The 23,243-nt window shown below is 40.2% G+C and overlaps 1 protein-coding gene across 2 annotated transcripts in view; it reads left to right on the plus strand.

Annotated features, from left to right (window-relative positions):
• The window catches only part of P2RY8 (P2Y receptor family member 8), a 31,234-nt gene that overhangs the window by 2,305 nt on the left and 5,686 nt on the right, over positions 1–23,243 (plus strand). Inside the window, exon 2 of one of the 2 annotated variants that reach the window (XM_056499222.1) lies at positions 1,360–1,445. The gene's annotated coding sequence lies outside the window, so the exon portion shown is untranslated. The other variant, XM_056499230.1, reaches the window with a different exon arrangement.

Genomic DNA, 23,243 nt, shown 5'->3' on the forward strand with positions numbered 1-23,243 from the left:
ATTGCCACTTAAAAACTTCACATTTGCATAGTTTCCAGTTAAAAAGTTGTTTTGAAACACAAGTTCAGGGGGCTTTGCTGCTGACAACTAACCTTTTGCAAAAGCTTTCAGCTGGACAGAAAGGAGGTTTCCTTATCAGGCATATTTATTGACTGGTTCCATGCTCTTCACAGCGTGCAAAAGGAGCTTGAAAATGTAGCTCTCCTCTGAAAATGACATTTGAGAAACGACATTACAGTTTGTACCTTGACTACTGCCTCCAGAATTCCTGGATGAAATGAGCTCTATTTATAAATAAATGTCTGCTGGATTGTTTTTTTGGCTTGATTATTCTCACTGCCAGCTCTCAAATGGGAAAGTCAAGCTGCTGTTCCTCTTGGGCTTACTATTTATACACAGGAAACCTGAGAGGGATTCAGCCTGAGAGTTAGGGTTGTTATTTAAAATAGGTGTAAAATGGGTAATATAATCCAATTTTTGTCTAAATTTGGTTGCTAATCAATCAGAAATACCCCACAGGATTAATTTTCTATACCTTTGAACTCTGTAATGTCAGTTTGATCCAGTCTCTTTTCATACATTTTTGATTGGAAGCCTTCTGTCCTTACAGAAATTTTCCATTGGTAATCATATTTTTCAGTGTTGATGAATATTTAACTAAAGCTAAGTACTCACAGGAAGAGAGAGACAAATGTGTGTATGCTTCATGCAACAGCTCAGTAATTAAATACTGGGTTTTAGCTGGCACTGATATCCTAACAGAGATTCTGCCTTTTTGCACACAGACTGATGAGGGTCCAAGAGTTGGTCAGGCTGGGGACAGGGACCTGTAAGCTTTGTCATCAAGAGCTGCACATTTTTGTCACATTTTTACACTACTGCATGAAGGATTTGGGCTCAGCAGCTGGTGAACTGAAAATCCTTGCTCTCCCAACTGCTGACAAAATCTTGAAATAAGAACAGAAATTACACCTTGCTATAGTCATGAAGAAGCAGCTAGGGCTACTTACTGTGAGATACACTGCAGCTGATTCACATCTGCAAAAATGAGAAGGGAAAATAGCAAACCAACAAGAAGCATGTGCTTTTTTATCTTCTCTTCATCTTCAGATGTCCGTATTCTGAAGCTTTAGTAGTCCTGCACAGGTATGTTTTACAGCTAGTGAGCCATATATTTAATGCTGTGAAAGAAAACAGAAAATGTTATCAGTGCTTGTCACTGTCCCACTGTTTGCAATTATCTTTAGACATGTGGGGGTTTTGGGGTTTTTTGTATGTTTAGGGGTTTTTGTGTGTGTGTGTGTTTTGTTTTGGTTTGTTTTTATTCTTACAAGATTTCTTGTTTGTTCCTTTCTGCAGATCTTACTCATAGAGGAAATCTGATCTGCTGCAGCACGGAAACATCAGCGGTGAGATGGCGAGACAAATTCCTTAGGGAGCTGCCTGTAAGTCTGGTCAACATTTAGGATGAGAAGTTTTGCATTTTCCTTGGCAGGATGTTCCATGCAGAGTTTAGCTGTATGAGGCAATTGCTGAGGCAATAAGGGAATATTCAGGAACACAAGATTTGAGTAGGTGAGTAAGCCCAAAGGCAGAAATAATCTTTGTTATTTCTCTGTTAAGAGTTTTTCTTTCTTCCTGGCCCTCTTGGAGGCAGCACAAGGGTGTCTGCACCCTCTGCTGGGCTACACAGAAAATGTTTTTACCCAGCAGTAACTTTCCACTTCATTTGCTGGGACAATATCCTCATCTCTAGCTTATTTGATACACCTGTAATAACTGTTTTCAGCCTCTCCAACATTATGGCTGCATCCAAACTTCATTTCTGGGATGCTCTTTTGTCTGTCATAACTCCTGAACTACACAAGAAGTTGATTGTGGCTCAGAGTTGTTTGAGAGGGCATTAGTTGGTGTGAGACAAAACCATGCCAGAACTGTAACAGACCACTTTACATGTAGTAAAATCTCCCTTGTGCAGATGGTATATGCCTCAGAGTCCTAAGGGTAAATATTACAGAATAATATTTCAGCACAAAAAAATCAATAAACAACCTGTTTAGTGGGAGACCATTTCCTGTCTCTGTTCAGCTCTCATCTACTTGCTGCTGGAGGACACTTGCTGACTGAGATGTAGAACTACAGGAAAAAGCAGAGCAGCCTTGAGATTTTAGTGACTGAGTTATGTTCTGGGAAATACAATTCTGCCACTGATTCTACCTGGAAGCAGATGCTGAGAAAGGCTTTTGTGATGCTGAGAAAAGGTCACCTTCTTAAGAAAAGGATGCCTGTGAAATGCCTGAAATGGAGCTAGGATGGAAGGAACAGGAAAAATTCTAATTCTGCAGCCTCTGACTGCTGGGGAATTATCCACAGCAGTTGCTTCTTATAACACAAGATAGCAGTACTTGAGATACTTAGAGACAAATATAGAGAAGATAGCCATTAGCAATTATAGAACAAATGGATTTTTACAGGACTGAGAGAGCTGATCTGGTGCCACCAAGGAGAATGCTTAAAGAAGGTCAGTGAAACTGTTTCTTCTTCACAAATACAAGTACTTGCTCTTCAAAAAGTCCAAGAGTAGGAAATAGTGCAACTCCTTCTCTAGAGCACACTCCTAGGGGAAAGAGCTTGCATATTCAACTCAGTCTTTGGAAAGTACTTAAAGGCTGATCCAGCTCCTTCCTTGCTAGTTAGGTAGTATGCTAGAACTGTGATCTGGGCTGAGTTGCACCCAGCCAGGAGAAGCTGGAACAGCAAGGAAAACAGGACTAAATCACTAGTTTTGTCCTCAGAGACACTGTTTCACAGTAATTACTGGGTAACTCCAAAGGCCAAACTAAAGAATAGATTCCAGGCCAGGAGCACTTGCTTGATATCTGTGTTTGTCACTAGACTAGAGAATCTCTTGCTCTCCTTCATGGTTTTTGTCTTTCCCTGAGCTGTTGTATTGATCATTTTTTAGTGTGCATCTCTGGTATGAAAGATGGGCAGTAAGCAGAAGCTTTGTGGCCAAAGCAATCTCCAGCTCAGATAATAAGTCCCATGGTCAGACTCAGAGGGCAGCTTAAGGAATCTATTTCCTGAAATTAACCTCTGCTTTATCAATCAGACAGGGAAGGGAAGTGTTTTTATTCTATCAACCATCCTAAAAAATTGTAGCAAATTATATGTCAAAAAAAAACAAAACCACTGGAACTCAGTCTTTCACATGAAGATGTGCCTTCTTGGTCACTGATTATATCCATGGGGCACAAACATATCTTTAACACCTCTAAGAGGATAAAGAATGAAGTTTCCTGTTGCCTGTCTGACTTTTGTAACCTCAGCAATTCTCAGCAGTGCAGATAAATAGTCTTAAAATCGGGTCTTGGCGGATAAAATAGCCTCACAAACTCATCACTGAGGTCTTTTATGGTGAAATGCACGTTAAATGTTTGACATTTAAAACCATATATACTTGCGAAAATTATTTGTTGAACTTTTTAAGTGAAATGTTTCCTACCAATAGCTCCTCTCTGAGAAACTAACAGGACATGGCACATTTTTACATGTTGTAGTCGGCTGACAGGTTTGTTCAACCCACATGTCTGTTTCTGCTAATGTTTGTGGGTTGAGTACATAATTACCCCCACATGAGAGGGGCAGAGATCATAGCCAATATGAATATCAATAACAAATATGATTGGTCTACCCTGGGCTTGGAAATGTTTACACTGAGTGGGGTGGATTCCCAGCACCTCCCAGTACTGCAAAAACCAACTGCAAACTCTCACAGCAGTGCCTGGGAATCACTTTGTTAAATGTGGAACACCAGCATAGGAAAGACTATTGCTATGCCAGTTAGCAGCAGGGGAGCTGAGAGAAAGGAATCAACCATATTACAGAAAAATAAATTCCTTTGGCTGTGCCTGTTTTTCTGACTGCTCTAACTTGTCTTTGGGATTAGTGTAGTCATGAGTGTAGAAGGAAAAAGAGGGGCTCAGAAACAGAATTATTAGGTTGGAGTAGACCCTCAAGTCCAACCCTTAACCCAGCACTGCTATGTCTGCCACTAAACCATGTCCTGAAGTGCCACATCTACACATCTTTTAGGTGCCTCCAGGAATGGTGATTCCATCCTTTCCCTGGGCAGCCTGTTACAATGCCTGACAGCCCTTCCATGAAGGAATTTTCCTACTATTCCATGTAAACCTCCCTTGGTGCCATCTGAGGCCATTTCCTTTTTTCCTATCAATTGTTTCTTGGGAGAAGAGACCAAGCCCCACCTGGCTCCAGCCTCCTTTCAGGTGGTTGTAGGGAGTGATAAGGTCCCCTCTTTTCTTCAGACCCAACACCCCCAGCATCCCAGCTGTTATTAGTAAGACTTGTGCTCCAGACTCCATTGTCCCTCTCTGTACACTGTCCAGCACCTCAATGTCTTTCTTACAGGAAGGGGCCCAAAACTGAAAATCTTTGCCATCCTCAAAAGCACACGTGGTCACCTGGAGATTTGACTTTCTAAAGTGTGAGATAAAAACCTCAGTGTTGCAGCTTGCTGTTGCCAATGATTTTGTTTTTCACACTTTCATGCTACAGGAGCTGTAGATGCTCCCCTGCCCACACCTGCCACAGCAAAGTAAAAAAGTTCATACCCTCTGTGTATCATCAGCTTAAACTTTTCTAGTAAATCTGAAGAAAATAAGTAGTGGTATGTTTACAAAGAACTGGCCAGAAATTCAAAGTGTGCCAGGTGTTAGAAATAAAGACATGCTTATATATTAAAGATATTTTGGTGTCCAGCTATGGGCCCAAGAGAACTGAATGCTAAATGCTTTCACTTCCTTCAGTGGAAGATAAATATATGATTCATTCATAAACTGGGCATGTCACATGTTTGATCAAGCAGGATTTGGTGTAGGATTTACAGACTGACATTTGTATCCACAAGAAATACTTTTTCTTCTATCCTAAGCCATATTTTCCTTGTTTTGACCCTAGACAGAAGAAAGGGATGGGTAAAAGGCATTTTGAACAGTTGGGAAAGTTGGTGACACTGCCCCATAAGGGGAAATAACCCCAACATGTGTGGATCCAGTGCTCTGGGCACAGCAGAAAACACTAGTCTATATTATTACTGTGATTTACAATAGATAATATATAATTAATATTATCCTTATTGCCATTGCACACATCTACAAACTTCTCCTGAGTTATTATGGCCATTGAACACAGAAAACCATTTGTAATTGCACTAATCAGGGAAAGGAGCTGAAAAACATTAGGTGGAATTATAAATGTCTGAATTCCAGGCTTTCATCCAGTTAGCCAAATAATCTATGCAGTGCTCAGAAACTTATCTTGGGACTTTCACCCTGTATCAGCCAATTCACATTTTTTGAGGGGAAGAGAGAGAGGAGAAATAAAGACTCACATATAGATCAAAGATCCTTTCCAAACAAAGCTGGACAGCAGCTGGGCTCAGCAGCTCTCTGTGTTTTATTTACATTCTTGCTTCTATGTGAACAATAAAGTGAACAAGTGTTTGATAGCTGTTCTGCCTGACAGTTGCCCAGGATTCCCAATTCCCTTCTGGATTCTCCCATATCACATCCTTCCACCACAGATGAGGCTGCATGCTCATGTTATGAAATGTTATGTTCATGTTATGAAATAGTAGAGTAGAGCCTTTCACTGCCAGGTCCAAGCAGCCCACTCGGTTTCAGTGAATAGCATTCACTGACTGACTCACGGGAACAATTGCCTGGCCCAGCATCTCTGTGCAGGTTCTCTCCTCAGAGCCCTGGCCCTCACCTTCCATTTCTGCAGCCAGCATCACTGTGCCCTTTTACTTTCTTCTGGGAGGAAGACAATAGATTCAGGCTGAGCTTTCTGCATGGACATTATTGTCTCAATGCTCTCCTCCTCCTCCTCCAGAGAAATGCACTGGAGAGACTTGTGGGGGCTTATTTCCTTTTCTGAGATCTGAGCCAAAGCTAAAGTCTCTTGATGTGTAGCCATCAAAGACATCAAAGATAAATAACTCACAGTAGTGCTGGTAAATAAATATCTTGCAGACTGTTACTCACTGCCTTATTGTTTCATGCACAGTGTTAAATGGGATTATATAGAAGCAGAAAGTTAAACTTGCAGCAATTAAACTGAATAGTTTCAGACATCAAGATAAAATGTTTTCAACTTTATCTATTTATTTTATACCTATTTTATTCACATTTATTTCACTTGTGAAATTAATTTGTCCTAAACCATCCTTAATCTAAATCCTTTCCACAGCAGCTCACATTGGTGAGAAATGTGCCACAGATTTTGCCAAGGCCCTACATACAGACAGTTGCAAATGGCATCATTTTCTTTAACACATCTGCAATGTCTCTTATGCTTTAATTTTTTATATGTTAGGGCTACAAGGATTGTATTGCTGCTGAATCTCTACTGTCAATCATGACAAATGACAAGAGTTTTTCCCCAGTGGAGAAACAGCCAAATATGGTACAAGTTTTAAAAAGCCAACAGAGCATTCTCAGATCAGAGTTACAGAGTATGTAAATGTTCTTTGCAAATCAGTTTGTATTTATCTTTTTGACACTGACAGTCCTGGTGTCCTTTGTGGAAAACCCCACAAAGGGTTTTAATGTGCTTGCTCTGTTTTATATAGTTTTGATCCATTCAATCTCAAATAACTAAATGAAAAAAATTGTGCTACCCTACAGTGAAAGGTTTTGGAAACCAACCTCTCTTCTCCTTATTAGAAATAATCCCTCCACTTCATGTTTTAGTCTGACTGGGTGAGAAAACTGCTTGTGTTTTGGCTAAAAGTGTAGTGTTTCCATTTCTGAAGTTCTCATTGCGTTTTCCACTGGTTATGTACACCTACACTCCCAGGGAAAAAGAAACAAAACAAAACAAAAAACCACTACCTAGTCTGGGGATCTTCTGTGTTGTTTATACACCATTTAAAATGTTATCAAGTATTTCTCTTTTTTTTGCTTAAAAGCAGATTGTTTCAACCACTACTTCCTTATTTCTCCTCCCTTCCTCTTAACTCTTTAATAGAGAATCTCTACGTGTGCTTTACTTCCTCATTTAGTCTATGAATTAGTCGATCTGTGCATCCTTCCAACCAACTGGGATTGTGAAAGCCAAGCAAAATTTAGGGAAGCTTTTCATCAGAACAGCAAGATAAGAGTTGAAGAGTTGGCAAGGAGTAGGGGACCACACAACACTGAAAACGACTTGATCATCCACTGCTCCTCAAACCTTATCCTTCACAGTGATGTACCCCATGCCCACTGGTAGGAGTGAGTCATGCCAGCAATGACAGGATGTCACAAGAGATGGCTGAGATCATGGGCTGGCACAAGGAGGAGTGTTTAATCTCCTCCATGGATGTCCTGAGAGCCTCGTTCTGTTAAAGAATCATTGGCTGCTCTTTGCTCTGAGGACAGCCTGAGCCTTGTTGTAGCTCCATGAGCACGGCTTTCATTCTCACTGGAGTCCTCTTCTTTGGCCTGGCTTCTTAGGTATTTCCCTGTCGTTGTCCCCTCATGGCAGGAAAATGTAGTCAGTGTTAAGTATGGGATCTTTATACTGTTCTTCTCCCATTCCAGCCAGGAAGGGGGAATGTGTAAAGGATCTTGGCAAGACATAGATAACTATACTCCTGTAGGCTGAAACTGATCATCATGAGATCATCCATCTAACCAACACAGGAAATCAGGAACTTTTGTTCAACAAGAACAAGCCTTGCTTCACCCTTGCCTACCACAGGGGGAAACGATACATGAACCCTCAGCCAGGTGATTTGCAGTGAAAGCATCACACCCACCTCCCAAACTCACCCTTACACACTTCCACAAGTACCTTATATCTGCCTGGGGGAATGGTGCAAAAATGTAGAGCTGAGCCAGGAAGATTTTCTATGCTAAATGTCTTTCCTAGTCTGCTGAGACAGGATATCTGTTCTCAAATAGTTTAGCAAGACATTTTAACTCCATGATCTGCAAGACTGATTGAGTGGCAGTACATTCTGGAAGACCTGCCAGGGTTCTTGAACTAGAGAAAAGCAATTGGGACTGCAATAAAAGCAGAAAAGGCAAGTATTTTTATTTGACTGCCAGTGATTCTTACAACAGAAGATGAAGACCATCCATCCAGTGTGGGACTATGCTCACCAATGGATGATTTAGCTAGGAGCATAAGAGATTCTTCTGCAGAAGGAGCATAATCCCAGGAGGCAGAGCTAAGCAAATGTGCATTTGTGACTCACATTATTTGCCCAGCATCAGGCCCCTGCATGTTCATATGCCTGATCTACTTGCTGGGGTCCACTCCAGCCCTATACTGAAGGAGAAAACTGTCACCAGTGGAATGTCATTGGTGGAATTTCCAATTTCTGACCTTTATGCTAGCACTGGAAAAGGCTTTAGGAGCCTAAATACTCTTTTGTTGTCACAAAGTGCTAAAACTCAAGACAGAGGTCTTCAGCTGCTTAGCTTTTGCTAAAGGTGCCATTATCAAAATTATGAACCCCAGTCACTAACCCCTCAGAAGCCCATATATCCAAATATCCAGCTCAGGCTGAAGGGCTGAAATGAACCACAGTTGTTGAGGGGGGGGAAGACTGTTCCTTGTGGTGCTCCAGTTTGAGAACCATAAATTGCCAAAACACTTATGGGAGTACATCCTTCATGGGACACAGAAAGAAGGAAGATGTCAATGCCATGTGCCCTTTAGTCTTGTGGATACTTAGGGCACTCCCTACAGACTATGGATATGTACCTGGCCTGATTGGAACCAAGCATTCTTGCAAAAATGCATTAATCATAATGTTATTTATCTACAACCTGTCTTTACTCCTGCAGCTGAATTTTTTCCAGGTTGCATGGTACCACAGGGATACAAATTCCATGAGTGAGAAAAACAAACTGTAGTTTTTGTTTAGTACTTGGGAGGAGAAGACATCCAAAATGCAATTCCTTTTTAAATGTAATTTATATATTTTCTGTGAAGTAACTAATAGAAAATCCTGTTGCCTTGATTGGGGGGGGGGGGGTGTAGATTTAGAAGACAGAAATAAATTCATATCTCCCACTTCCCCATTGTGTGATATTTAGAAACTGTGAATACTACTCTTGTTGCTGGTTTGGGTATGTCTGGGTTTTATGAGGTAAGACAGAGGCAAACGTCTCACTGCAGTGGAAATTTCAGGATACGTGGTTGTGTCTAGAGATCTTCTTGAAACCCTCCACAAAGTGTCAAAAAGTGAAGCTTTCTCAGAGACTAAGGTGATTCTGTCTAGCTTTCTTGCTGCTCAGTGTCCTGGTTTTCTGTATCCCATGGTAAAATGCACAACTATGAGCTGGTGAGGTGGGGACATCTCAGATGGAGCCATGGAAACTCCTGAAACGCACTCCTCTAGGTACTTGCTGCTCTCCTGTGTCTCTTTTTTTTTTTTTTTTTTTTTTTTTTTTTTTTTTTTTTTTGGTGATTGAGAAAATCTAACCACAATCTCTTTTACACCCAGTTTCTAAAGAAATTTTTTCGCCTGGTTTTCAGCTGAACTGTTGCTTCACTGGTAACAAGGAGACATCAGAAATCCAGTATACAAAATAATACACTGATTCTATAATGAGGTGTTCAGTCACTAGAGAACTACAGAATCTTATATTACCCTGCAATTTGTGGATATTTTTCCTCTTAGGATATTATTGCATTATAATTCATGCAGAAAATATATCCACTTTATATATATATACATGCTTTTTTTATTTTGATAATTTATTTAGGAAGTCTCATTATATCATCAGTTAAAGTTCAAGGAAGTGCTCAATTTCAAAAGCCATTTAAAGTGTTCTCCTTATAACTCCTGTAGCATTTACAAAGCAAGACTAGTATTCCTTGAACCAGCAGCAGCAAGGGAACTGAGTTGTGCAAAAATATTAGTATGATTTAAAGAAAAAATTATATCAGAGTAGGAAAGTGACTTTTAGAAGGCATTGTGCAAGTGAAGATATTCTTCTTATCATCCTCAAGAACACACCTACAGTCTTGTCAACTCTTGTCAATCCAGTCAACCCTCAGAAGAGACCTGATTCTTAATCATTTACCTCTTGTAATTGCAAGGAGGCTTTTTCACAAGGAGATACAAAGAAGTCATTAACATTTTCATCTCCTTATTACCATGGCTCTCTGCAGGAGTGATAATGAGGAAGCTCACTGTGAGTGTTGCCCTCAGTCTGCTTCATCCCAGCACCTTAGAAGTGGTTTGGTGTGCCAGATCCTTTTACACAGGCATGTTCAATAAGGTGGCTCCTTACTCTAATCCAGAAAATCATTTTGCTTTGGATATCATGGCATTGTGGAGAGGCCACTGACATACTGGTCACAGTATTGTTGAGATGTTCTCATTGACAGTTTTGGCAGCAGGAGACAAGTTTGCATTTGCTTTTGCTTTTGCAGAAGGGTGAAGGGAAACTGGTCAGGAATGCCACTGCTAAGGACTGCTTCCTAAAATGTTTTGATGCCTCCTGAGGACTTAAGGCAGAATTAGCATATTTTCCAAATATTGTTTTGCATCAGGTGTGTGAAGAAATGGGGGGGAAAAAAACCCAGGAAAAAACACTATTAATACAAATGGCAGTGGCAAGGAGTTGGCATGTGATGTGACCTAAAAATAGGGGACTAATACAAACACTTGTTCAGACTTAAAAGTACTCTGTCTTGTGATTAGTGTGACCATTTCAAAATATTTCCTGTTGTGATTGTATAACCTTTAAAATGAAAGGATAAGTTTGAGGTTGTGAATTGCTAGGTCTCCTCTTTTTACCAGTCTTGATAAAAAAGGGATAGATTTCTTTTGCATTAAAGAAACAAGTAAACAAAACTAAATGACAAGCCTTGAGAGCTTTTGTAGGTTAGTTTACATCATGCTGTAACAGAATGCTCTAAAAACTATCAACCCACACAGCACAAACACAAGTAACTGTAACACACAGTTTATAGTACATCTAAGAGGCATCTATAGAGATGGTGTGGGAGTTAAGGGAGGGCTGAACTGAGGAAACTGCTTTTGAAAGTTGTTTTTTTGTGTGTGCAATTTTTTTAAAGCATTTCAGAGAATGGAAAGAGGAACCTACATCGAGCAGCTAAGCCTAACTTGTAAAAAACTTTCCCCATATTGTGTGATGAAACATCTTTTATCACTGCACTCTTATCTTTAGTATGTTGGCACTACATTTTGCTCACCTGCATGGATGGATGGGGCTAGAAGGGATTCTGAGAATTTATTTTGCTTTTCCAGGCTCTTTTATGGAAATGTAATGCACAACCTTTATTAAACCTCAATCCTCAAGAAAATGGATTTATTTTACAGCTTAAAACTCCTTTCCATTTCTTTTTCTCTCTTTCTCTGTATATTTGTATCATGACAAGGCAATGTAAGATAGAGAAACACACACAGAAGAAAGGAAACTAAAGTCTCTCTCCTGAAATATACATTGCCTTTAAGTTTTTGCAAAAGTCTTTCTGAGATGCTAAAATAAAAAGCACTCAGGTCTGTTTCCTTCAGTTCCCTGAAAGAGCTTCAAAACACTTCAAGCCCTTTTCCTTCATTTGCTTGCCAAACCACATTAACCCCCCTGCAGGCTGTAGTGCTCAGTGACTGTCACAAGCACGGTGACTTCACCTCTCTTATCCCACCAGGGCTCCCCACTGCCCAGCTGATGGCACAGAGGTGCTGGCTGGGTGCCACATGCACATGCAGGAAGGGCCAAGGCTCCAGGGGATTTCAGCAGGGTGGGGAGAGCACAGTCCTGGCAGCTCTGTGGGAAAACCCCGAGATGGCTCTGAGCCCTGAACTTCTCATGAGAAGCAGGAGCAACGAGTCCCAAAACAGCTGGGAAACAAGTAATAGTAAAAAATAGATGACCTCCACTACTCTGAGAAAGAGAAGTGAGAAAGTAGTTGGTGCCCATGTTTCTGCACTGTGAGCTGGGGAGCAGGCTGCATTTTCAAAAGACCTATCCTGTCTCTGCTCCCAGGTAGCTGAGGGCATCCTTGGGGTTCCAGAAGAGAAGGTGGCTGCTGTGGAGGCTGGATCACATGCCAGCCACTGCCAAAGCATCAGGTCTCTGCCAGAAAAGGAGCTTCCAGCAGCAGCTCTCCTTCACCATCTATGGCACTACAGCAGAGGGAAAGAGGGAACCAAAACCTTTTGGTAGGGAAGCCCTCATGAGAGCCCAGGTTTCAAGCTTGCCCTTTTGCTGACAATTCTCAGTTAAGCAGCTGAAGTTGTAGAAATTTATTGCAATAGTTCATAGGCCAAAGCTCTTTGGTGTCTCAGTTGGGTGAGTGCTCCTGCCACTGTGGAGACTCAGGATGGCAAAGACACGAGCCAAAAGCTGCTAATCCTCATCTTGTAAGGAGCTCCTCACTGAGCTTGAACAGCTGATTTTCACAAGGAATCACATTTGATGTGCCTGAAGACACACATCTCCAGAGTGTATTTTCCTAGTTTGGTTAGGGGTACTTGAAAGGTTTTGTTATTTCTGTATTGTTTGCTGCCACACCTGATGTTTCTATCCCAAGCACATTGCTGCCACATTTACCATCCTTGTTACTCAACTGATGATGCAGTCCTCCAGTCACAGTCTCCAGCCCACAGAAATTCTCTCCTGGGTTTATGTAGCTGAATTGTTTACTGATGTGACACAAAGCTCCCAAGTAATGCAGCAGTAATGATCCTGAAGGAGCACAGCCCATTTTGGCAGGGCTGTATCAGTGTGTGCCTTGGCCATACCATTCCTAACAGTCACTTTCTGTCATCAGACTTCTCAGATACCTAAATAAGATCAGATTCCCAGCTGAAAACCAGGGCAATCAGCCTCAGCATTTTTACACTTTTCATTTAACTGCTTTTTTATGTATCTGGGTTTTTTGGGGCTCATTGTTTTATGTGATGTGCTTCACACACTTCACATGTAGCAACTGCTTGTCTAGTTCCTTCCTGGACTTTATTAACACCTTTTCCTGTCCTTTTTATTAAGACTGCAGAGGATTTAATAACATTCCCACCACTAAATGCATGTCATCCTGACCTATACACTTTTCTGTGCCAGTCGACTCTCTCTAATTTTTAGTTTAGAAACTATAACATTAATTTTCAGCAACAGAAACATTGCCCTATTTTAGTTTAGGTCAAACCATATTTTCCTGATGGCACCATCTGCACCAAACACTGCCTTCATTCTTAAGTGCATCTATATCAATTATCTGTGCATCTGTTGTCAGGCTACACACTGAAAGTGCAGGAATGTGGTTATGTTTCAGAGCACATCACTTAGAGATCTCTAGGGCTCCTAACAGCCCAAAGAAGTCTCCTAGTGCTCTACTGCTACATGTGTCTTATTGAAGCATAACTGTACCAGTCATTAAATTGCCTTAGAGCAGTCTAGCTGGCAGCCTATCGCTAGGGGTGTTCCACAGGGGTGAGCACTGGGTACAGTCTTGTTCAACTTATTCATCCATGACCTGGGTGAAGGGACAGACTGCAGCCTCTGTGAATTTGACAGTGACTGGGAGGAGTGGCTGATACACCAGGGTGCTGTGCTGTCTGCCTCTGAGACCTGGACTGGTTCCCCCCTCATACACCAGCTGAAGAAAGTTTGACTTCTGTGATTATTTCACAGGTAGTTTTCATTATAATAATGTATCAGCATATATCTGACTATGGTTAGGGCACTATCATACTTCTCCAAGCAAAAAGAATAAGTTAGACAAGGATAGAATCCGATTTCTCTCTTATTATGCATTTAACTTAATTAAGTGCAGAGAGGACTGGAGAGATGACCAAACCCTGAATACCATAGCACTTGCAGTCAGGTTCAGCTCAAAAGCTGAACTTTGACTTCCTGTCTCACCTGTACCCAAGGATATTAAGAGAAGTGAAGCAGATGCAGTTTCAGGGTGCTATTCCTTTTATAGCTCTTTGTATGTGTGATAGCTCACACTGATACATATGTAGATAGACACTGGGCTAAAGGAAGATTTTCTTAGAAATATTTTTCTTTTTTTTCCCCATTTTATAATGTCTACTTCTTGTACATTACCAGTCATAGCTTGAACAGGTATCAAATTGCCAAGCTGAGGAGAAATCAAAAAAATAGTGTTAAGTCATGAAAAAAGTAATAATTATGTTGGCTCTTCACTCCTCCTTTCTGCACCCATATGATGCTGCTTTTAAAACTAGATCATGTCTGCTGGTTCTGAGGTTCCTGTTACCTGTGCACTGTGCCTTTGTGTGGAGGAGCTCTGCACTGCCCAGGCACTTGTGAGTCCATACTGTGCCCTGTGAGCTCTGCACTGCCCAGGCACTTGTGAGTCCATACTGTGCCCTGTGCCAGCCACAAGCAGCACAGCTGCAGCTACTGATCCTCAGCAGAAGGTTGAGCCTTTGCAGAGAAGCCAATTTTCAGTTCTTACATGTGAACAAAGCGATTTTACACAGGCTTGGAAACAATGATCTTGCTTCTACCTACGAAGCAAAGAGCTCTGAGGTGCAGGGCATACAACACACAGAGCTGCCTCAGACTTCACTGGGGGCTGCATGAATACCAGACCTGCTCCTGAGAGAAATGCATCCTGGTCATGCCATTGGAACTTAATAGATTTTATCACCCTAATTAAAAGGCAGAATCAGCCAGGGTACCCCATAACTGCAGCTTGAATACTATTGAATGATGATGGCAACTGGTTAAAAAAATGAAGAAACTTTCTCTAGCAGAGAACCACAATCACTTATATGTGACCACATACATAAACAACTGAAGTTCACTCAGGAAAAATACAGCTCATATATAGCTCAATAGTACAATTCAGGGTTCACAATTTGAGCCATGACAGTAAGCAGTAAAAGAAACTGGGCAAAAGAAAGAGTTGCGACAGCCTTAGATTTCTCCTGGAGATGACCTGAGGTGAGTCCCAACCACCAGTCCTTTCAGACTAAGCTGGAAAGGAAGCATTGTCCAAAGTGCTAGGGAATGAGCTCACATTTCCCACTGCCTTGGATTGCATACATTTCTGCCTCCTGGTCCTTTGTCAGCCCAGGCACACCTGTGCTCCTGAAATACATGCAGTCACCTATTTTCAGTGGGTATTGACAAGAGGTGCAGGAGAATGGCTGCATGCAATACCAGTTCCAGTTGTGCCAAAATGCCTCCAGCAGCCCATTTCTGTATCAAAGCCTTCCAGTAATTTTGACAGGAAGCAAGGCTCATTCTTTCTGTGTATCTAGCTCCTCTAACCCTTTCAGGAGCAGGGAATAAGAAAAGCAAGAAAGCTGCACAGTGCACATTTGTTTATCTCCTGCAGAGCCTCCAGTCTCATACTTTTCAGCCAAGACTGTTTTCTTTAGCACTGATGTGAGAATTACTCCAAACTGACCTGAGAGTCAGGAGAATGCCCAGACTGCAGGAGTTCACTGCCAGAGCATTGCAGGAGGCACCTGGGGGGACAGCAGTGGTCAGTCCATTCCATGGTCTGCCAGTCAGGGTAAATGGTATGTGCTGAGCAAGTACTGCAGCAGGACCAGAAGAAGGCAAAATAATTTTTATTCTGAGTTCTTATGATTATGTAAAACTGACTGTAGGCTTCAACACACAGGTGGAAGAAGATGGATACAGGTAAAACAATGCATTTGATCCTATCCTGTGACAAAAGCTGACCTGCTCATTTAAAAGTAGCAGCTGAATGATCCAAGTGTTAAAGGGGTCAATTATGTTTTAGTGAACTAGCACAGATTCTGACAGATTCCAGGAAATTATGGGCCTGCAGGAAATCAGGATCTGAATCAACAGGATGTTTAAAACAGGCTGGAATAATCTTCAAACACCTGCATTTACTGTGGAAGTCATCACTACGTATGCAAATACTACAGTCACTGGAGATCTGCCCATTACAGTAAACACTTCCAGCTCATCCTAAAATAGACACTTAGGTTTCTATGGATGATAAATCCATAGCAGTAGCAAAGACTAGGCAGGAAATCTTTACCCAAATCCTACCACTTAGTACTACTGCTGTGGAAAGAGTTTTGCCTCTTTGTGTAGATCTTAATAAATAGGAGGAACAAAAATTCATCCCGTGTTTTTACAAGTCACCAGTTGTTAGGGATCCAGCACAGGCATCTATTTATCTAGGAGGTAGAAAGATGTTTTGAATCTACTGAGACCAACTAGTGGAAGCAGTGGAAAAAGGCCCATCTGAAGACAGCTTACATGCTCAACCAAGTTATTAAATACACCCCTACAAATATTGCTTCCAATTTCTATTCCCAGTATGTTATATGGCTGTTAGAATTACTCTACATTGTTTGCTCAAAACACTTCCCAAATACCACACCAAATTATCCTTTCAAGTACACCTTTGTGGCCTGTCCTGTTTATGGGCTTCATCATAAGCTAAATTGATCAACAGCTACAGACCATCATATCCTTAGTGCAAGTATGAAAAAAGCAACATCTAAGGATCTTTTTTGTAAATTTTTTTTTTTTAAATTTTGATCTCTAAAGATAATCTTCAAGAGCATGCAGCAAGTCTACCTCAATTCCTTTGTAGACTGATCAGGAGAGGAAACACATGAAGAGAGCTGCACAGAAAAGAGAGATGAAAAGATAGAAAGTAGAGATTTCAAACAGAATATATATATATACACATATGCTCACACATGTGTATATTTATGTATATTTGTTTGCTGAGAAATGCCAGTTGCAGCACACAGATTAAGTGTAAGACAACCAAGTTTCTGAAGATTGAGGAATTCTCTGTTAGGAATCTGTCATATTGTCGACCACAAATGCCTTGTGCCAATAAACTGTTAAATTCTTTTCCTGGAATTTGAGGTCAGAAGGGAAATGATCAACTACACCTTTTCCTCTGATTCTCACAGCAGCTATGAGAGGCAATTACTTGTAGAGGGAAGTAGTTGATGTTCATGACCAGAAGCCATTGTCTGTCAATCCTGGAGACAGACAATATTTAAAAACTTAAAGTTATAAAGGAAATCAGTTCATGTGTTATTTAAATTTCAACTAGATCAGGCAATTTCATCAAAGTTCTATAAAAACATGTGTCTTCATTTTGCCATGAGTCAAGGCCAAGGTACCTGCAGGAGGATCTTCTGGCACAGGATAACTCCACACCATGCAGGATGTCTGCCAGGGCAGTTAAAGGGAGGTTTACAAGCTGATTGTTTATGGCCCTGCACCATCTGACAAACACTGTGGTCCATCTAAGTGAAGGGTCCCTGCAAGGAATCAGCAGTTTCAGGAACTGCTTGCATGGCTCTTCCTCCCTGTGCATGGTTTCACCCAGAGAAAAATTACCTGTGCTCTTGGGAAATACGAGTGTGCATATGGGCAATGATCACCGAGGACTCCCTGTCCTATAGAATGAATTCCTGAGCTGATATGTTGAACTCTTCTGTTGCATTAGCTTTGCTAATCTTTTTTAAAATATTAGTCTTCAAAAATTTAAGCTTATAAAGTCTGCATATGTAGGACAGATCAATGTATTTATAATATTCTAGCTGTTAGCCCCTAAATTGGAGCCTCTTCAAAAGTGTTTTAGGATGCTTATTCTGACTGAAACTTAAACCAGCCTACAAAATTTACCAGTGGAGTCACACAACTTGGGTTTCAACTGGCCTAAGGTTTTGTGCACAGCATTTTTATAAGCTGACTTGTGGACTGATAAAGAAAACTGCAAACTGCTTCATTTTGCAACCTAAGTAGCACCTGAGCTGTAAAAGCATACTTCAGATACTGAGAGGATTTTTGTCGATACTGGCCCACAGACAAACTATTTCCAAGAACATGACTACTGCAGAAATAAACTTTTAAAGTTTTAAAGACCACATTGATGAGTTTCACTCTGAACTGGCTCATTGACACAGATGACAGTGGCTCTGTTTATGCAAATCTTACCTAAATTAGGGTGAATGTTGCTAACACCAGCAGAGAATCCCAACTTTGCTGATTCATACTTAGAAAAGGTGAAGGTTTAAGTGAACTAAAATTCAACTATCAGCAAAACTGCATAATCCAGGACAGACACAGGAAATTTGAAAGTAAGTATCTACATTTAATTTTACTACTTAGCTAATTCTGAAGATTCAATGCAGTATTTGCTTATGGAGTTTCTTTGCCTCTTATCTGTATATTTAAATTTCTCAGTAAAAATTTTTTGGTTCAGTCTTGGAAAGTGCCTGTTTTCACTCTGTCAGGCTGGAGAACAGACACACTCCCTAGTAGGCAGAAATGACAACATTATTTTTCCTCACTTAAATAGTAGTTTTTCTCTAGATTGATACAGCTAACAAGTCTAACAGGTGGAGGTACACACCCCTCCAGTACATGAAAGCTGGAAATGTTTCTATATTTTCTTGCTGAAAAAGCAGAGGGTTTTTACCCCTCAATGTGAAATCCTTGTGGAGAGAAGACACTCTTGTTTTACCTTGCCCTGATGGTTTGAGGTCAGAGCTATAACCACCATAGGGTCTACTTTGACTGTATGTACCCAGATAAAGACTGACATTTGTCTCTGAAAGTTTTTGACTAATATAATGAGTATAACTTAACTTTTTCATTGTAAAAAATATGCCAACTTTTGCAGTGAAGGTACACATGTGGTTTACTTACGTCCTTTATCCGAGTGAACTTTGGGAAAAAATAATAAATAAAGAAGAGTTTTACTTTTTTAAAGCTAAATGGCATGGAAGGTCAGGAATATCATAGCTAGTTAGATGCTTTCAGTTTTGTTTTCTTTGCTCACCAATACTTGCACACACAAGTGCACAGAGGGTAGAAGTGCCATTTCCTAAATGTGTTTCTTCTTAAAAGAAGGTAAGCTAAAACATCAAATATTGCCTTTGTGATAACATAACTACAAGCTTGGCAACAGTTTCTGACCTTTGCAAAATTGATACCAGAACAAAACAATAGGGAAAAAATCAGCCAAAAGAACAAGGAAGCTCAAATACAAAGAAATTTCTTAGAAGACTTAGGTTCATATCTCCACTGAGTAAATCAGACTCTTGGCTTTTAGAGATGTAGAGATGTAACACTGCAAGCTAAAATTTGCATGGGAGGTTTATTGCAAGGTGAGAAAGAGGCATCAAGACAAAACCTGCAGCCTCTTTCAGTAAGGCCCATATTCAGTTTAGGAAACATTCAGGTGGAGATGGTCTCATTTACATTCCTCAGTTTGCTGAACTTGAACATTTGCAGAAGTGTTTCTCTGAATCACATGAATGATGCTTAAGGAACTGTACTTGAGATGAGTTACAAAAGGGAACTTTTTCTTCTTGTTCTTCATATTAAAATCCCTTCCTTTATTTAAATATCAAAGTGTTTGTCATTTTTCCCACAGCTCAAGATTACTGACTCTTGGCTCTTTAGTTTCTTGACTCCTTCTTCTCCTCACACTCAGTCTACAAGAGAAATTAAGCACTTGTTTATGAGTTTTATGTGCTTTTACTCACTTCTGTCATATCAGTAGTAATTCAGACAGTCCAGGAGGGTTTGAAAACCCAGCAGGAGCACTCTGTGCTGAGAACCCCTAAGTTTTCTCTAGTTTTGTCTGCTGTTAGGTAGACATAAACTATCCTAACCCTTTAGCTCTTGTTACTGCCTTGTAATCAAACTGAGTAAGTAAAAAAAAAAAAAAAAAAAAAAAAAAAAAAATACTAAAATGCAGTCTTTTAAGAAAAACAAAATACATTCTTCAGCTACACTTGCATTGATAAAAAACTATTAACAGGATTTTTCTAAGTGCTTACAATAAAATCTGTGCTTTCACTTCGCTTCATTCTAAATCTATTTGTAATTGAGTTGCAATTGCATTTCAGCTTGTTTTTCCTGTAATCTGAAATATGTCATCCTATATTCTTCAGCTAGAAGAGTGTCTTTCTAAAAGTGTAATAATATCAAAGATTTTATGAAATAAGAACTTTTTTCCCTATGCAATACTGCTTTGACATGTAGTGAACCAAAAATTATGAAACACAATAGGTTTTGGAAGTCTTTCTGCTGCATGACATGTTTTAAGTTATTTTTCCATCTCAAACCACAAAGCAAATCTCAATTATTTTATAAATTGTCAATTCCCATTTTGACTTTCCTCAAAGGCTTTTCAGTTTTTTTCACAGGTGCACTTGACACTGAAAACAGGAAGATAAGAGATGTGAGAGAGAAATCACATCAGCTTAATTTAGCAGTTCTCTAAAAATAGAAACATCTCTACTGTTGCTCTTCCACAGCAAAGAAATAACACAGATATCTTGTGATTTTTTAGTCTTTGATTTTCAGTACACCCTTTAATATTTTATTTATCATCTTTTGTCAATTGAAGGGAAAGAAATCCCTATTCCTGTCAGAAAAGCATTAAGCACCTGTCACCTTAGCTTATGGTTGCAGATTGGATGAAAACCTGATGCCACTGAATTTCCAAGTGAGCTTTCTGTGCAGAGTGCCATAAGCCAGTGAGTACAAAGAGTAGCAAAAAAAGTCCTACATGGATTTATTGAGGCTTAGTACTTAATATGAGACTAATATACATCCCTCTACTAAATGTTTCAGAAATCAGGCAAGCAGAAAAGCTTAACATTTCTCCTTCTATGTCACAATCTTGAGGACTGATGAAAATGTCAGTAAGACTGGATCATGTCACTTAAAGAATCCTTACTGAGCTTTTCTTTCAGTCTGGCTGTATGTTCATTGGTCTGTCATATTGTAAATACAGGTCTCCCAAAATTAAACCAAAACTATGTATTTCTAAAAGGGAAATTTATGTAACAGAACTATATTTTTTTAAATTATGCATATGGAACCATAGCTTAGGGTGGATGTTTTAAAATCCATGCAAGCTTCACTGATTTGAATTCTGTTGGAAGCCTGAAATTGAATGGAAAAAATTCATAAAATGTAAGAGGAGTCTAATTCTAAATCTCTACAGAGAGATTATTTTCTCTCTTGATGTATTGCATTTTCAAATTAAACCACAAGAGACAGACAGAGACGGTGGGTGCAGTGGGGGAAGGACATGGTTACCCTGAACAAGAGGAAAATGTAAACACAGCATTAACTAAACCCCAACAGATGCAGCAGTGGGAGTGATAAAGGACACTGAAATGGTGCTTAAACTGCTGTTGTGGTTTCACCCTAGCCAGCAGCCAAGCCCCACACAGCCACTTGCTCACCTCCCCCACTAAGGCAGGATTGGGGACAGATCTGAAAGGGTAAAAGGAAGAAAAATTGTGGTTGAGACAAAGACAATTTAATAAGGAAAGCAAAAGACATGCACACAAGAAAAGCAAAACAAGGAATTAATTTGCTGTTTCCCATGGGCTGCAGGTGTTCAGCCATCTCCAGGAAAGCAGGGCCCCATCATGTGTAAGGGTTGCTTGGGAAGAAAAACACTCCAAATCATTCCCCTTCCTCTTTTTCCCCTCTACTTTATATACTGGTAATGATGATGTAGAGTGTGGAATATCCCTTTGGTCAGTTTGGGCTACCTGTCTGTCTGTCTCCTCCCAGCCTCTCTTGTACCCCCAGCCACCTTGCCAGTGTGGCACTACAAAAAGCAATGTGGGGGCTCTGTGCAAGCTCTGCTCAGCAATAACAAAAATATCTCTCTATTGTCAACCCTGTGTTCAGCACAAATCCAAAAAATAGTCTCATACCAGCCACTGTGAAGAAAACTAACTCTATCCCAGCCAAACTTCACACACCTGGGCATTTAAAAAGCAAATCATTACAAGAAAGAGTGAATCACAGCAGGAATTTCTTTTGGTCCGGGTTTTCTTGACAAGGAATTCAGGATTAGAGTGTGAGAGAATCTGGCAAAAGGAAAGATGAAATTGGGAGAAGGATTTTCTGTACTCCACATCCCCTCAAGAGGCACTTTGCCCTCAAGAATGACATGCACCTCAGTCTTGTGTGCTTTGCATGCCCCCTTCTTCCCTGCAGAAGTCTCTAAATGAACCATCCATCATTCTCTGCTCATTGTGATGGACATCTTCATTACTGAAAATGATGTCAAGGAGATTTACCCTTTTTGGAAAGCTTTTGTAGGCAAGTAATCAGTAAGCCTGCTGTCTTTCAACTCCAATTCAAGAGGTGCCTATATTTGGAGACACTTATGTTTTATTGACAGTAGCATTCCATGAGTGCATAAAATTTGCCTTTAGTCAAGCCATGAATGCTGACACTGTTATGCATTCAGCAGCATCTATGTGTGCACCTTTTATCTCCTTTTTATCAAGATGTTCTCTCAGAAAAAGCAAGTACAGAAGAAAATACATTTGAGATGAACACAAACCAAAATGTGAGACATATCAGATAGCTTTATGACCAGTGTGACAGATTTAATGGAAATTTTCACTATATTCCTACTTTCCCAAGTACCTGTAATTTCTATAGGAATAGCATCTAGGGGCCTGTGATAGCAAATACCTTTCACTTGCAAAGGTATATTATTACAGCTCTGTAGTAACTGATACACACAACAATTTTCTGTTTGTTTTGAGAAGTATAGAGTTGTTAGGCACAAAGGGGTGCTACTAGAGCAGGATTTTTGAGGCAACACACTTCATGAATAAGTATTTGCAGTGGTAAATCACAGACAGATAAGCTGAAATAGAGAGCATTAAGGCTTTTTTTTCCCAAGAGTTATGTGACAGTGAGTGCTTTTTCAAGTTAGCCTGAGAAATGAAGAATTAGTTTCATTCTTGACAGAACTCCCCTGACATGAACTGAATTTCATTTGCAACACATTTGTCTCAAAGGGCTTTTTGCAATTGTGCCCATCTGATGACCACTTCACTACTTGAAACAGGCTTGCTCTGTGTCATGTGTGTGATATATGGACATCTCTAATGTTGCAATTCCTATTTTCTTGATTCTTTATCTAGGATTCCAACAACCCAGCTGGAAGCAAAATTAATCAATATAACTTTCTTGGTCTTGGCCTTCACCACTTCTTAATATTTTTACCTGACATTTGAAGAACTATGTCAAATAGATCAGGTCAAGAAAGGACCTCAGTAAGCCCCACTGAGCTGCTTGCTGCTGTAGCTGTACTTTTTTCTGGATCTGCACTCAGGTTTTTCTGAGTTGATTATCTCTTTACTGCACTGCAGCCTCCAGTAGAGACTTCACATTTGCCAGGTCTCAGGAATCACAAGTGGTTCA

This window comes from Oenanthe melanoleuca, chromosome 1, assembly GCF_029582105.1.
Source record: "Oenanthe melanoleuca isolate GR-GAL-2019-014 chromosome 1, OMel1.0, whole genome shotgun sequence".
Classification (NCBI taxonomy): domain Eukaryota; kingdom Metazoa; phylum Chordata; class Aves; order Passeriformes; family Muscicapidae; genus Oenanthe; species Oenanthe melanoleuca.